Source organism: Scyliorhinus torazame, chromosome 18 (genome assembly GCF_047496885.1).
Source record: "Scyliorhinus torazame isolate Kashiwa2021f chromosome 18, sScyTor2.1, whole genome shotgun sequence".
Taxonomy (NCBI): domain Eukaryota; kingdom Metazoa; phylum Chordata; class Chondrichthyes; order Carcharhiniformes; family Scyliorhinidae; genus Scyliorhinus; species Scyliorhinus torazame.
The window spans coordinates 107,884,469-107,900,413 of NC_092724.1; the positions used below are offsets into that span (position 1 = coordinate 107,884,469).

General features: G+C 44.6%; 1 protein-coding gene across 4 annotated transcripts in view; it reads right to left on the reverse strand.

Annotated features, from left to right (window-relative positions):
* Positions 1-15,945, reverse strand: part of LOC140395406 (protein shisa-6-like) — an 877,428-nt gene that overhangs the window by 739,861 nt on the left and 121,622 nt on the right. The window lies entirely within an intron of this gene.

The window sequence follows — 15,945 nt, forward strand, 5'->3', positions numbered from 1 at the left end:
AGGCGAAAGATCAAGGGCGGGATTCTCCGCTATCCGGTAGGGCGGGCCGTACCGGCACAGAGGAGTGGCATGAACCACTCCGGCGTCGGCCCGTCCAGAAGGTGTGGAATCCTCCGCACCTTCAGGGGCTAGGCCGGCGCCGGCAGGGTTAGCGCCGTGCCAAACAGCGCCAAAGGGCCTCCGCCGGCCGGCGCGAATTGGCACATGCGCGGGAGCGCCTGCATGACCTGGCGTCATCCCACTGCACGCGCAGGGGGATTCTTCTCTGCACCGGCCATGGCGGACCGTTACAGTGGCCGGCGCAGAGGGAAAGAGTGCCCCCACGGTACAGGCCCGCCCGCTGATCAGTGGGCCCCGATGGCGGGCCTGGCCACCGTGGGTACCCCCCCCACCTCGGGGCCAGATCCCCCATGCCCCCGCCCCGCCCCCGAGGACTCCGCAGGCCGCCCGCAGAGCCAGATCCCACCGGTACGGACTTGGTGTAATCTACGCCAGTGGGACAGGCCGAAAAAGGGCGGCCGCTTGGCCAATCGCAGGGCGGAGAATCACCGGGGGGGCCGCTGGCAAAGGCCCCTGACTGGTGCGATGCGGTTCCTGCCCCCGCCGAAAAACCGGCGCCGGCCGCCGGGCAGCGGGGCGAGATTCACGCCACCCCCCGGCGATTCTCTGGCCCGGCGGGGGGTCGGAGAATCCCGCCCCTAATCTCTCGAAGGAAATCCTGTAAGCCCAATGGGGCTCTACCACTTTCAGTGCAGACTCGATGGGCCGAATGGCGTCCTTCTGCACTGTAGCAATTCTCAGCCAGGTTTCACTCTGGGAACTGACTGTCGACTATTAACATCAGCTGAGCACACAACAATTTCTGTTGTATATGTTCGGTACAGGTGAGACAAGGAATTAATTAATAAGTAATTTCCTGAAACTCCATTGATGAAAAGATTTTAAAAGCTGTCATAATTGGGAGATTAATAAACCCAGATGGGTTTATGCTGCAACTGTGTATTTTAATACATGTCTCCAATAGTAACATGCTCAGGATTCAAGTTACATTATTTGGAAGCACTTCAAGCGGCAGTTCTGAATTTGTTCACGCCTAAAGCTGTGTCATTTATACAGATGGTGAGAACACGCTTCATAAACCTCTGCAACATGCCTTCCATAAAATTGCCTTTGGAAGGCATTTTCAAAAATGGGCTCAGGTGAATGGATGCAAAGGACGTGTTGTTTGATGCACAGGACAACACCATATTCGAAAGGTGAAATTTGACAGCAATATATCAAAATCAGGAGATGTTTGATTCATTTTACAGAATGTGGGTGTTGCTGGTCAGGTCAACATTTATTGCCCAACTTCTGTTGTCCTTCAGAAGGTGGTGGGGGGCTACCTTCTTGAACCACTGTGGTTCGTAAGGTGTAGATACACCCAGTGCTGTTAGGGAGAGAATTCCAGGATTTTGACTCAGTAACAGTGAAGGAATGGTGACATATTTCAAAGTCAGGATAATGAGTGACTTGGAGGGGAACCTCCTGGTGGTGGGGTCCCGGGTACCTGCTGCTCTTGTCCTTATAGATAGATGATGGTGGTTGTGGATTTGTAAGGTGATGCCTCAGAAGACTTGGCGAATTCCTGCAGTGCATTTTGTAGATAGTACACACAGCTGCCACAGTTAGAACATAGAACTGTACAGCACAGTACAGGCCCTTCGGCCCACGATGTTGTGCCGAACTAGTCTGAAACTAAGATCAAATCAACCTACTCCCAATCATTCTAGTGCACTCCATATCCCTATCCAATAACCGCTTGAAAGTTCCTAAAGTGTCCGACTCCACTACCATAGCTGGGAGTGCGTTCCACGCCCCAACCACACTCTGAGTAAAGAACCTACCTCTGACATCCCTCCTATATCTTCCACCATGAACCTCATAGTTATGCCCCCTTGTAACAGCTACATCCACCTGAGGAAAAAGTCGCTGAACGTCCACTTTATCTATCCCCCTCATCATCTTACACACCTCAATTAAGTCACCTCTCATCCTCCTTCGCTCCAATGAGAAAAGCCCTAGCTCCCTCAACCTTTCCTCATAGGACCTACCCTCCAATCCAGGCAGCATCCTGGTAAATCTCCTTTGCACCCTTTCCAATGCTTCCACATCCTTCCGATAATGAGGTGACCAGAACTGCACACAATACTCCAAATGTGGTCTAGCCAAGGTCTAGTACAGTTGCAGCATAACCTCACAGCTATTAAACTCAATCCCCCTGTTAATAAATGGGAATACTCTATTACATTCACACAGGGTGAAAATAATGCTTAACACTGAGTTCTGTTGTCTTGGAACACGCACTGGAGTGTGTTATCCTTTGTATCATTCAGAGCAGACATTCTGTCCCATTACTCAGAGGTAGTCAGTGACCTAAACGATACATTCGGATCTTTATTGCAGTCCTTCAATCTGAACAAAATACGAGTTTATTTGTTGATGTAATATAGTATATTTACTGGTGTTGATGTTACTTCGTATGGGATAACACAGGGGGGTTCTCATTTCCACAGAACCATTTCTTGTTGAGTAACAATTCTATGGAATTCGAGGTTGTGACATATATGTTACTCGGAGAGACTAGAGAATTTGTGGAATATATGTGCATCACACCAAACAATAAAATCAAATTACTACCACAATGGTGATTATAACTGATTTAAAAAAAAAAAATTCTTAAAATTTTTGAAAATTCATTCATGGAATGTGGGTTTCGCTGGCTGGGCTAACATTAATCCCCCACACCTAATTGCCCTTGAGAAGATGGTGGTGAACTGCCTTCTCAAACTACTGCAATCCATGTGGTGCAGGTACATTCAGAGTGCTGTTAGCGAAGGAATTCCAGATGGTGGTGTTCCCCTATGTTTGATGCCCTTGTGCTTCTGGATGGTAGCAGTCATAAGTTTGGAAGTTGCTGTCTAAGCAAAGAAGATTTGGTGAATTCCTGCACTGTGTCTTGTAGATTGTAAACATTGCTGCCACTGTGCGTTGGTAGTAGAGGAAGTGAAGGTTTGTGGATGGGATATCAATAAAGTGGACTGCTTAATCCTGGATCATGTCAAGTTTCTTGAATGTTGTTGGAGCTGCACTCAGCCAGGCAAGTGGAGCTTATTCCATCAAACTCCTGATTTATGACTTTTAGATGGCTGACAGGCTTTGTGGAGTCAGGAGGTAACTTATTTGCTACAGGATTCCAAGCCTTTGACCTGCTCTTGTAGCTACAGTATTTATGTGGCTAGACCAGTTCGGTTTCTGGTCAATGATAATTCCCAAAATGTTGTTATTGGGGAATTGAGCGATGGTAATGCTTTTGAATGGGTACAATAATGGGTACAATACAGTGGCATGCTTATAATACGCAAGGCAAAATTTAGGTTGGTAGATGTGTTGGGAGGTAAGCTTCAGCCGCAAGTAGAGCTCTCTGCCATACTTTATGTAGAAAGGGTACAATAGTGATCTGATAAACAGTTTGTATGAAAGAAAACAAGACACAAAATGTGGTCACGATTCATGTAAGAGCCCCAGACTTAATTTCAAATGACCCCAGCTTAAGTTTTTAATTTCCTCTCAAGGATCTCAACTTACATGGTGACTCATTCTGGGCTCAGTTTGATCTTATTATGTCCAGGTCATCTCAATTAATAATTTATACTTACATTAAGAAACCCCTGTTGAACTCATTGCTCTTAAAGCAAGTCCCCCACTGTGGCTATTATATATGTGTCATTATGTTGCATTATTCTAATTTTAAGTCCTCACTTGGCTGCACTAGATTTTTGAATGTGAACTTCTTTACAGCTTGCAATGTTGTTACAGGCGATCAGAGGAACTTACTATCATGGATGGTCCATCACTTTCATTCATTTATGAACCACTTCCATTTCAATTTGCTTAGAAAATAACAGTGCAATAAATCTAACAGTTATGTAAAATGGATATTTTGTTGCCTCAGCCATTATTTTAAAGGAACATTCATGTTTTGCACCTCCAGGGAGAATCTAACCATTGCCCCTTGATATTCAGTGACATTATCATCACCGGATCTCCACTGTCAACATCTTGGGAGTTACCATTGACCAGAAACTGAACTGGATTAGACAAATAATGACATTTACAACTCCTTAGATACTGAAGCAGTCCATGTCCAAATGCAGCAAGACCTGGAAAATATCCAGGCCTGGGCTGACAAGTGGTAATTAACATTTGTACAACACCATTGCCAGGCAATGATCACCTCCAACAAGTGTTACGACACCCTGGGCTGGTGTGCAGTCAATTACAGCCCCACATGCCCCGGAGTTACAACGCAAGTGAATTAACCAATAATTCTTATAAACATGCCCAAAATCTTTGGCTCTTGGCTGCCCAATAATTACAATCACCAGGGGTTTGTAAATGTAAACACGGTTAGTGTTTATTTATACCAAGAACTATCATTAAATATGCAGTAAATACAACTCGTTGATGTCAATTTAATCCCTACTACCCACTTTAACTGACCGACCCTCTACCCACACATACAAGACAGAAAAACACAGAGGGGGGAAGATAATAAGGATGAAAGTCTAAACACAAGAGTCTTTGCTTCAGGTGGTGGTTCTTTTAGCACATTTTCTTCACAGCAAGCCTGCAGATTAGAGTCTTTGGTTTGCAGCCTGTAATGGTCTTCTTTGTAGATTCATTCGTTTCGGATCCCTGTAGTTTAGAAAATGCAGCACTCACTGGCAACAGGCTTTCTGGAGGGACATCTTATTTCTCATCATAATTGGCCTTCAGCTCAATATTCACATTCTATCTTTATGGGAGACACTTCAAACTTCGCTTTTAGCTCATGGTTTATCTTCAGGCCTCCACAGTCTCAGAGAGCAGCACCCAGAGGCTTGCTGGAGACAGAGTCAGCCCTCACAGTGACTTTCTGGAGAGAATTAACTGGACCTTTTTGGAGATATTTAGTTGGATCTCTGCATCGGGCTGCCAAAATCAAACCAGAAACCAAGCTCAAGCCTTGGGACTCTGAAAAACGTATCAGTGGGATCATATTCAATCGCCGCCTGTTACTGGGCAGAGCACAGCCTTTTGAGCCAATTCAGTGGCCACCAGCCAATCAATCAAACTGAGTCCTCACTGATGCTGGCCATTCTGCAATCACCAGTTTAAACCAATGCAGCCTTCTGGATTCTTCTGTTCGAATTAAAGGTACAAGCGTCTTACAGGCTGCTTGCCTTAAAGTGAGATGTCCATCATTTATCCATAGATCAAAAGTGCAACAGCAAAATAAAAGAATGGGAAATCAGGGAATAAACAGGAAGGACCCTTACACAAGACAGAATCTAACCATTGTCCCTTGACATTCAAAGACATTAACATTGCTGGATCCCCCACTATCAACATCCTGGCAGTTACCATTGACCAGAACCTGAATTGGACTAGCCATATAAATACTATAGCTACAAGAACAGGTCAAAGGCTAGGAATCTTGCTGCGAGTAGATTACCTTCTGATTCCACAAAGTCTGCTCACCATCTACAAGGCACATGTCAGAAGTGTGATGGAATACTCTCCATTTGCCTGGATGAGTGCAGATCCAATAACACTCAAGAACACTGATACCATCCAGGACAAAACAATGCACTTGATTGGCACTCCTTCCACATATAGTCATTCCTTCTACCACCATCATAATGTGGCAGCAGCGTGTACCATCTCCAAGATGCACTTCAGGAGCTCACCAAGGCTCCTTAGACAACAGCTTCCAAAACTACAACCACTACCGTCCAGAAGGACAAGGACAGCAGACAAGTGGGGACACCACCACCTGGAGGTTCCCCTCCAGACCACCCACCATGCTAACTTGGAACTATATCACCCTTCCCTCACTGTCGTCAAGTCAAAATCCTGGAACTCCCTCCCTAACAGCATTGTGGGTGTACCTATACCACATGGGCTTCAGCAGTTCAGGAAAGTGCCTCACCACCATTTTCCCCAGGACAATTAGAGTGGGCAGTAAAAATGCTGGTCCAATCAGTGATACCACACGCCGTGAACAAACAAAAAAAAGTTCTGTGAAACAAGACACCCCTGCAGTGATGAGTTTAGGGACTTATTTGTAACTGTCCTGTAAACTGTGCTTGTTAACAAAGAGCTAGCGGCTCATAGTGTTTGCCGCGGCAGTAAATTAGTAGGAGTTGTTAATGATTGGTGACTTTGGTCACTGCCAGTAAGTTGCTGTTTGTCGAGGATGATAAACATGCCTAAATATGGAGCCTAACGCAGGGAAAGTCTTTCAAAGTTCTTGCGATTGGTCTTATTTTTAAATAATTTGGATATCTGCACCAACTTTATTCATGAGTGGATCCTTTGTTCCCAATTTTTTTTGCCGTGTTGTGGAATTTCATTTAAAATATAAACTCTTGGCACTGAGATGTTTTTGCAACTTCACCCCGCTTTAATTCCGGATGAGGTGATACTGAGACCATCTTGTCAAGCTGCTCCTCATTTAATTAATACAGTGGTTTAATAAATGGAACAGGTAATTATTGAGTTTTTATACTCATACATTTTTGGAAGCACTGTGGTGCAAACCAGCTGGCTGGAATCATTTATTATCCAGAATGCACAACACAAAAGGTAGGTTTTGGTTTCCAGCAGGAGAAACGAAAACTAGAAGGTTACTCTCAGGTTTGGCATTTGTGCCTCGCAAAGTTCAAAGCCACCGGGAAAATGACATTGTTTATGAGTGAACTAATTTTTTTCTCTCCAAAAGGATTGCATTGTAGGTTGTGTAGGTTAGGTGGATTGATCGTGCTAAATTTCCCCTTAGTGTCCAGGTGTCCAGGGAGGTGCAGGTTCCTTTATGCGGTTAAAGGGATAGGGGGGGGGGGGGGGGGGGGGGGGGGCATGGGTAGAGTGTTCATTCGAAGGTTCGGCACAGACTTGTTGGGCTAAATAGCCCCCTTCCGCACTGTTGGGATTCTATGATTCTATGAAAAGGCAGCAGATACATGGGAACATCACCATCTACAAGTTCCCCTCCAAACCACTCACCATCCTGACTTGGAAATATATCGCCATTTCTTCACTGTCATTGGGTCACAATCCTGAAACTCCCTCCCTAACAGTACTGTGGGTGTACCTACACCACCGAGACTGCAGCGGTTCAAGAAGGCAACTCACTCCCAATTTCTCAAGGGCAATTTGGATAGGCAATAAATGCTGGCCTAGCCAGTGGAGCCCACATTCCTTGAATGAATCAATAAATATAATACAAGACATTGTTGTTGACTGAAGAAGCTACCGGATTGCATGTTGTGAAACATTTTGGTAAAAGTATAATGAGACACAGCATTGTTTTTATAGATAACTTTATCACATCTTTCAGAAAGGTTTCAAAGTATTTTGCATTCAATGAACTATTCTGAATGCAGTCACTATTGCTATGCAGGGTAACACAGTGGCCATCTTGCTTGCAGGTTTACCTTATGATGGTGGTAATTGGAGTATGAGGATACTCGGGTAATTTCTTGCTCTTACAAAATAGTGCCAGTGTAGAGTAAAGGGTTAATAGTCATGTTAATGAGGCAATGATGATGTAAGCAATGTAAGAGACCCCAAGAGAGCAAGAGACAGAATAGACAGTGTCTACAGCACCATACAATGATGTCTTGTAAATAATATCAATAAATATTTTCTAGAAAATCAATATATTACTTGTAAAATAAGTGAAACCCCTTCAAATCACTTAGCTCTTGCATAGCCACCTGAACCATTGGAGCATAACAATCGGGCCTTGGTTTAATGTATCCTCCACAGGACTTCAGTTGTGGGAGTGCTGCGTTAGCTCAGATTACATTGGAGTCTCAGTCCACACAAATCTTGCAGTGGGGCCTGAACACAAAATTGTCATCAATCTAGCCGAGATAACACTCTTCAGAATATTTCTGACAAAATCTTTTATTCACTTCATTCCTGGGATATGGGTATTGCTGGTTAGGCAAACATTTTTTGTCCATCTCCAATTGGGCTGAAAAGGTGGTGGTGAGCTGCCTCCTTCAACCACTGTTGTGTGATTACACTCATAGTGCTGTTATGGGGGTGAGTTCGGGATTTTGATCCAGCGACAGTGAAGGAGCGGCGATATATTTCAAAGTCAGGATGGTGGGTGGCTTGGAAAGGTATTTTCAGGTGGTGGTGTTCCCAAGTGTTTGCAGCATTTGTTCTTCTAGATGGTAGTGGTTGTGGGTTTGGAAGGTGCTGCGAAAGGAGGTTTGGTGAATTTCTCTGGGGCATCTTGTAGATGGTGCACACTGCTGCCGCTGTTCGTGCGTGGTGAAGGACATAGATGTTGAAGGTGGTGGATGGGATGCCAATCAAGCACACTGCTTTGTCCTCAATGGTGTTGAGCTTCTTGAGTGTTGTTGGAGCTAAGCTCATTCTATCACGTGGAGAAAATTGCATCACATTCCTGACGTATGCCTTGTAGACAGTCTGCAGGCTTGGGGAGTCAGGAGGCGAGTTACTCGCCACAGAATACCCAGCCTCTGACCTGCTCTTGTAGTTACAGTATTTCTATGGCTGGTCCAATTTAGTTTCTGGTCAATGGTAAGCCCCCAAGATATTTTATAGTGGGGGATTCAGCAATGGCAATTTCATTGAATGTCAATGGGGGGTGATTAGTTTCTCTCTTTTTGGAAATGGTCATTAGCAGACACTTCTGTGGTGCAAATGTTACTTGCTACTTATCAGTTAAAGCCTGAAATAGGTCCAGGACTTGGTGCATTTGGGCACGGACTGCTTCAGTGTCTGGTGTGTCGGGAATGATGCTAAACATTGTGCAGTCATCAGCGAATATCACCATTTCTGACTTTCTGATAGAAGGTCATTGATGAAGCAGATGAAGATGGTTGGGCCTGGGACATTACACAGAGGAACTCCTGCTGTTATGTCCTGGGACTGTGATGAGTGACCTCCAACAACCACAACCACTTCCTTTGTATTCGGTAAGACTCCATCAGAGGAGAGTTTTCCCTATTTTTAAAATACATCCAGGAGAACTTTTTAAGCCAGTATATAGAAGGTCCTGCAAGAGAGGGGGTGGTGCTGGACTCAATTTTAGGTAACAAAGCCGATTTGAGTGGTTGAAGTACCAGTAGGGTGGGTGGCACGGTGGCATAGTGATTAGCACTGCTGCCTACAGCGCTGAGGACCCAGGTTCAATTCCCGGCCCTGGGTCACTGTCCGTGTGGAGTTTGCATATTCTCCCCGCGTCTGCGTGGGTTTCACCCCCACAACCCAAAGATGTGCAGGTTAGGTGGATTGGCCACGCTAACTTGCCCATTAATTGGAAAAATATAATTGGGTACTCTAAATTTATAAAAAAAGAAGTACCAGTGGGGGAGCATTTTGCAGACTGCGATTATAACTCCGTTAGATTCTAGATTGTTATGGAAAAGGACAAGGATGGTCCTGAACTCAATGTTTTTAACTAGGGTAAGGCGGATATTAATAATATCAGAAACGATTTGGCCAGAGTGGACTGGGAGCAGCCACTTTTAGGTAAATTTGTGACAGAACAGGAGATGAATTCAAGAAGGAAATAGAGAGGGTACAAGGCCTACATGTTCCAATGAAGAAAAGAGATGGGACCAACAAACCCAGTGAACACTGGATATTGAGGGAAATGCAGCACTGGATAAAAAAAGGGAGGTTTATGGCAGATATCGAAGACTCAAAACAGCAGAAATCCTAAAGACATAGAGAATGTGCAAGAGGGAACTTAAAAAGGAAAGTAAGAGAGGAAAAAGGGGACATTAAAAAATACTAGCAGGTAAAACAAAGGAAAATCCGAAGTTGTTTCACAAGTACATTAAGGATAAAAGGATAACTAGGGAAAGAGTAGGGCCCATTGAGGACCACAGTGGTAATTTGTGTGAGGAGCCAGAGAAGGTAGATAAAATTCTAAATTAATACATTGTGTCGCTGTACATTAGTGAGAGGGACGGTGTGTCTATAGAAACCAGGAATAAGGTGTGATATTATGTGTCATGTCGAGCACATTAAGGGTGAATATAATATTTTATCCTACCACCAGATAGAGCTGGGGAGCAGACCTATAAAAAGTAATGCCTCTCAGACTTCTGGGAGAAGGCGGGAGAAGGTTAGAGAGAGTAGGATGAGAGCAGAAAACAAGTAGAGATAGTGTGCGTGAGAGATAGGTGTTAGTATAGTGTAGATTGTAATTATAGTTTATAGTGTTGCTAGCTTTAGGAATAGTGTTTGAACTGTATAATAAGTTGTGTAATAAAATTTAGCTTTGTTAATTTAACTTAGCTTTGTGGTCTTTGTGTACACTATGCCCAGAATCCATCCTGAGTATTAGCAACACAAAGGAAACCACAGAAGGACTGTGATAAAATTAAAGAAATTAATATAGACAGATAGGCGGTTCTGAGTGGTCTGGCCAGATGAAATGTATCCTAGGCTGTTGAGTGAGGCAAGGGTGAAATAATTTTCAATTCTTTTTTGACCACAGAATAGGTGCCGCAGGACTGGAGGATAGCCAATGTGGTACCATTATTCAAGAAGAGAGGAAGGGAGAAACCAAGAAATATCACGCCAGTCAGTCTAATCTCAGTGGTGAAGAAACTATTGGAAGCAATTGTGGGAATCAGAATTCATCTGCATTGGGAGATGCAGGGAGTAAACAGGAACAGACAGCATGGTTTTGTGAAGGGTAGGTCATGCCTGACCAACTTGATTCAATTTTTTGAAGAGGTGGCCAGGTGTATAGATGAGAGAAATGCATTTGATGTAGTCTACTCAGACTTCAGCAATGCTTCTGATAAGGTCCCACATGGGAGAATTGATAGTGAAGTTAAAACCCCATGGGATTCAAGGAATTTTAGCAAATTGGATCAAGAATTGGCTGAATGGCAGGAAGCAGAGGGTCACAGTCGAGGGGTGCTTTTCTGACTGGAAGCCTATGCAGTGAAGTCCAGGAATCAGTGTTGGGCCTTTGCTGTTTGTGCTTTGTATCAATGATTTAGACATGAATGTAGGAGGGTTGATCATAAATTTTCGGATGATATGAAAATTGGCGGAGTGGTAAATGATGATGAATATAGCCTTAGATTACAGGGAGACATAGACAGGCTGATCAGATGGGCTGATCAGTGGCAAATGGAATTCAATTGGATACGTGTGAGGTGATGCAGTTGGGTAGGACAAAGAAGGCAAGGGAATACACGATGAAAGGCAAGACCCTTGGAAGCACCGAGGGTCAGAGGGACCTTGGCATCCATGTACACCGGTCCCTTAAGGTAGCAGGGCAGGTGGATACAATGGTTGGGAAGGCATATGGTATGCTTGACTTTATTAGCCAAGGCATAGAGTTTAAGAGCAGGGAGGTTATGCTGGAATTATATAAAACTTTGGTCGGCCACAGCTAGCGTATTGTGTGCCGTTCTAGAACTCATATTATAGAAGGGATGTGACAGCACTGGAAAGGGTGCAGAGGAGATTTCCCGGGATGCTGCCTGGGCTGGAGAGCTTTAGTTATGAAGAGAGATTGGATAGACTGGGGTTGTTTTCATTGGCGCAGCGGAGACTCGGGGACATGATTGCGTGTATAAAATTATGAGGGGCATAGATAGAGTAGACAGAATAAAACTTTTGCCCTTGGTGGAGGGATCAATGATTAGGGGGCATAGATTTAAGGTAAGGGGAAGGAGGTTTAGAGAGGATGTGAGGAAAGTCTTTTTACCCAGAGGGTGATGGGAGTTTGGAACTCACTACCTGAAAGGGTGGTGGGGGCAAAGACCCTCAGAACATTGAGGTGTGCACTTGTGATGCCAAGGCATACAAGGCTATCGGCCAAGTACTGGAAAATGGGATTAGAATTCTTCGATGGTTGTATTTGGCCAGCACAGGCACGATGGGCTGAAGGGCCTTTTCTGTACTGTAGACCTCTATGACACAGTAACTCTATTTCCATTGACTCCAGTTTTGCTAGGCCTTCTTGATGTGACACTCTGTCAAATGCTGCCTTGATGTCTACGGCATTCACTCTCACTGCACCTGTTGAGTTTAACTCTTTTATCCATGTTTAGGCCAAGGCTGTAATGAGCTCAGTGGCTGAGTGACCCTGGCGGAACTCAAACTGAGCATCTGTGAGCAGGTTATTGCTAAGAAAGTGCCCCTTGATAGCACTGTCGGTGACACCTTCCATCACTTTCCTGATGATCCAGAGTAGACTGATGGGGCAGTACTTGGCCAGGTTGGATATGTCTTGCTTTTAGCGGACATGACATTCCTGAGCAATTTTCCACATTGCCGATTAGATGTGAGTGCTTCTGCTGTACCGGAACAGTTTGGCTAAGGGCACAGCTAGTCCTGGAGAAAAAGTCTTCTGTACTATTGCTGTTATCAGGGCCCATAGCTTTTTGCAGGATGCAGTGCTTTCAGCTGTTCCTTGATATCATGTGGGGTGAATAGGATTGGCTGAGGCTAGCATCTGTGGGGACCTACGGAGAAGGCGGAGATGGATCATCCACTCTGCACCTCTGACAGATTTTACATGCAGCTAGGTAATCTCCTAAAAGAGATGAATTATTAACCTTTCGAAAAACTTAATGATATTGAAACCAGAGTGACAATTTACCTGACCCTTATGCCCAGAAAATATCATTTCCGTCGGGACAAAGTGCAGAGACTTGGCCCAACAGATCTCTGCCCCTCTTACATTGTACCAGAATTCCAAGGCTGGGTGAAAATATGTCATCTTGGCTTGCCCCAAGCTCCAACCAATCCAGAATCCGCAGAGCAGACAAAAGACGGGCAGCACGGTGGCACAGTGCTTAGCACTGCTGCCTCACAGCACCAGGGATTTGGGTTCAATTCCAGCCTTGGGTGACTGTGTGCAGTTTGTACTTTCTCCCCGTGGGTTTCTTCAAGGTGCTCCAGTTTCCTACCACGGTTCAAAGATGTGCAGTGGAATTCTCCGTCAGCCAGATCCGGGTTCCCGACGGCGTGGGGTGGCCACAATGGGAAACCCCATTGGCCAGCTGCGGGAACAGAAAATCCTGCTGCCGGCGGTGGCACAACGTGCCAGCAGTTTAAGTAGATTGACCACACTAAATTTCCCATTAGTGTCCACAGGTGTACAGTTTAGGTTACAGGGATAGGGCAGGAAAATGGGCCTAGGTAGGGTGCTCTTTCAGAGGGTGGGTGCAGACTCGATGGGCTGAATGGCCTCTTTCTGCACTGTAGGAATTCTATGGTTCTATGTGAGTATCAGCATTTTGTCTTTGAGGCTGGGAAACACACACTGGAGTCTCTCCCAGGCTGTCTAGCTCTAATTTCTACAGGCATTAAAGAGGTCCTGATCTCCAAGAGTTAGCATGCAAATGCCAGCCTGAGTCATGTAGTGCTCCTGTTCAGTGCTGAGGAAGGTAAAGCTGGCCTTAGATGCACCAGGTTACCAGGTATGCCATGGTATAGATATATTGGTCGGGATTCTCCGGTTCCCCAGCTGCGTGTTTCTCGGCGGTGCGCCATTCGCTGGTGCCGGGATTCTCTACTCCCACCACTTGTCTACTGGATTTTCCATTGAAGCCACTCCACGTCGCCAGGAAACCCATGGGCACGGTACACTGCTGGCACGTAAAGGGAATCACAAAAGCCAGAGTATGAACCAGTTGTGGGGGGGGGGGGGGGGGGGGTGGGGGGGGGGGGGGGGGGGGGGGGCGTGTACACATTATTAATGTATCAGATGGGTTAACGTTATTGTATTTCGGGGGTTGGTATTATTTGTGATGGACAGGATTCTCTATTCTGCACCCCCCCCCCCCCCTCCACCACAACGTGTTTTGATTCGCCGGAGGTGAGATCTTCTGGTCCCGGCACTTTCAATGGTATTTCCCATTGAATTTACCCCATGCCATCGGCAAACCCATGGTGGGGTTGCGCCATCGGCAGGACCGGAAGATCCCGCCGGCACGAAGAGTTGGACGATCTTAAAGTATGGCTGCTGGTTAGAGATGTGGAATCTGCAAAGCGTGCCTCCAGCGAAAAGCGTCTTTAAATAATTCTATACATACTAGGCTCCACTGTTTTACCCTTGGCAACCTGGCTATTTAAGTTTTAACAGGGAAAGTGAAGAGGGTGGTCCTTTGGTTTCTCCCCAAATCCAGAAGAATTTTTTTTCGGTTAATTCTTACTGTCACTCTATTTTGGTTGGGACAGTATTAAATAAACATGACCTAATTGTCTTGGGCTATGTGTCATTTCATCTTCTGCTTCCAACATGTCACTGTTGTGGACTCTTGTCCATTCACAGTTTTAAAATTTTGCGAGGTAACACTTACAATCCCACATGTACAGTTGCTTTAACACGTTGCTTCCCTTGGTCACAAGTTATTGAGTTCAATGGTCTCAGAAACAGGAAGCATGACTGAGGTGTAGAACAGTTAGACTGCAAGCATTGTACTTCCTAGGTAGGGCTGTCCACTTCCCTGACCCATTTAATTTCTCACTCAAAGGCAAGAAAGGATGTGCACATCCCATTGGTTTAAGGAAATGTCTTGTGTTCACTACACCACGTCCCTGAAATTGACAACCCGTGGGGAACAAGTGTCCCACTTTTGGTTCAGAAAGATTATTTTTTGTTCACTCACTAGTCTATTTTGAAAAAGTCAATTTTCACATGATTTATACTTATAATTGAATTCTTGATATATGTTACAGTTTAGCTTTATTTGGTACCAAATATGAAGCATGTTTTAAATTCTATTATAAGCATCTAAGTATATGACTTGGTGGAACACTGCACTAAAACCAATAATGCCATATTTACTTTTTAAAATCCTTGAGACCATGTTTGATGATTTGTAGATCTCCAGAACTTACTAAGTGGAATTCTATGACCCATTTCTGTAACATAGAAAGAGTGTTCCTAATAAATGGGTCAGAGAATTCCACTTAATAAGTTCTGGAGATCTAAATTGTGGGGAAGTTACTGGAATCTAATATCAGGGCAGGAGGACTAAGCACTTGGGACAAGTAAAAGTTGATCAAAGGCAGTATAGAATTGTGAAAACTAGGTCATGTCTAACCAATCTAGTTGAATTTATTTGTGGAAATTGCTCACATGGTAAACAGCTGATTGTCCATATGGACTTCCAAAAGGCATTCAATAAGGTTCTGCGCAATAAGCTATTGGCGAAAAACAATTGAATTGATTATAATTGTCTGGAAATTAGGAAACAGGAGGAGTAAAGGGAACGTTGTAGAAAATGGTGTTCCCCAGGTACCTTTGGTTTCTCCTCTAGATACCAATGACTTGGATGAAGGAATGGAAAGTCATTTGTGTGGTGATATGCATCACTGTAAATACACAAGGGGTTAATGCAAATACACTAGGACTGGGTAAACACTAGAGGGAGCACCAGAGACATCATGACATGCAGACATACAGCTAATGAACACATAGAATAGGACATGACCAATGGGCAGTCAAGACACCCAGAGGTAACACTACCACAAGGGGGTAACCCATATAAAAGGACAGGGCACACATGCTCTTTCTCTTTTCCACAGGTGACACTCAGAGAGCCAGGGGCAGATCAGAAGCATCACACCCACCACATGGATTAGAGCAGACTGGTTAGTTAGACTGAGTTACTATAGCAAGATTAGCAGGAGAGTCGAACTCAAGTAGGAGAATTGTTAACTGTCAATAAATGTGTTAAACCTCCAAGTCTGAACCTTCCTTTGTCAGAGTATACATCAAGGAAGCAGCTTATGCTCCATGAAGAAGCATAACACAACAATTTACACTTGCCATAAACAACTCACATTCATACACAGGGACCCATTGTCTGCAACAAAATAAATATTTTTCAGCCTTGC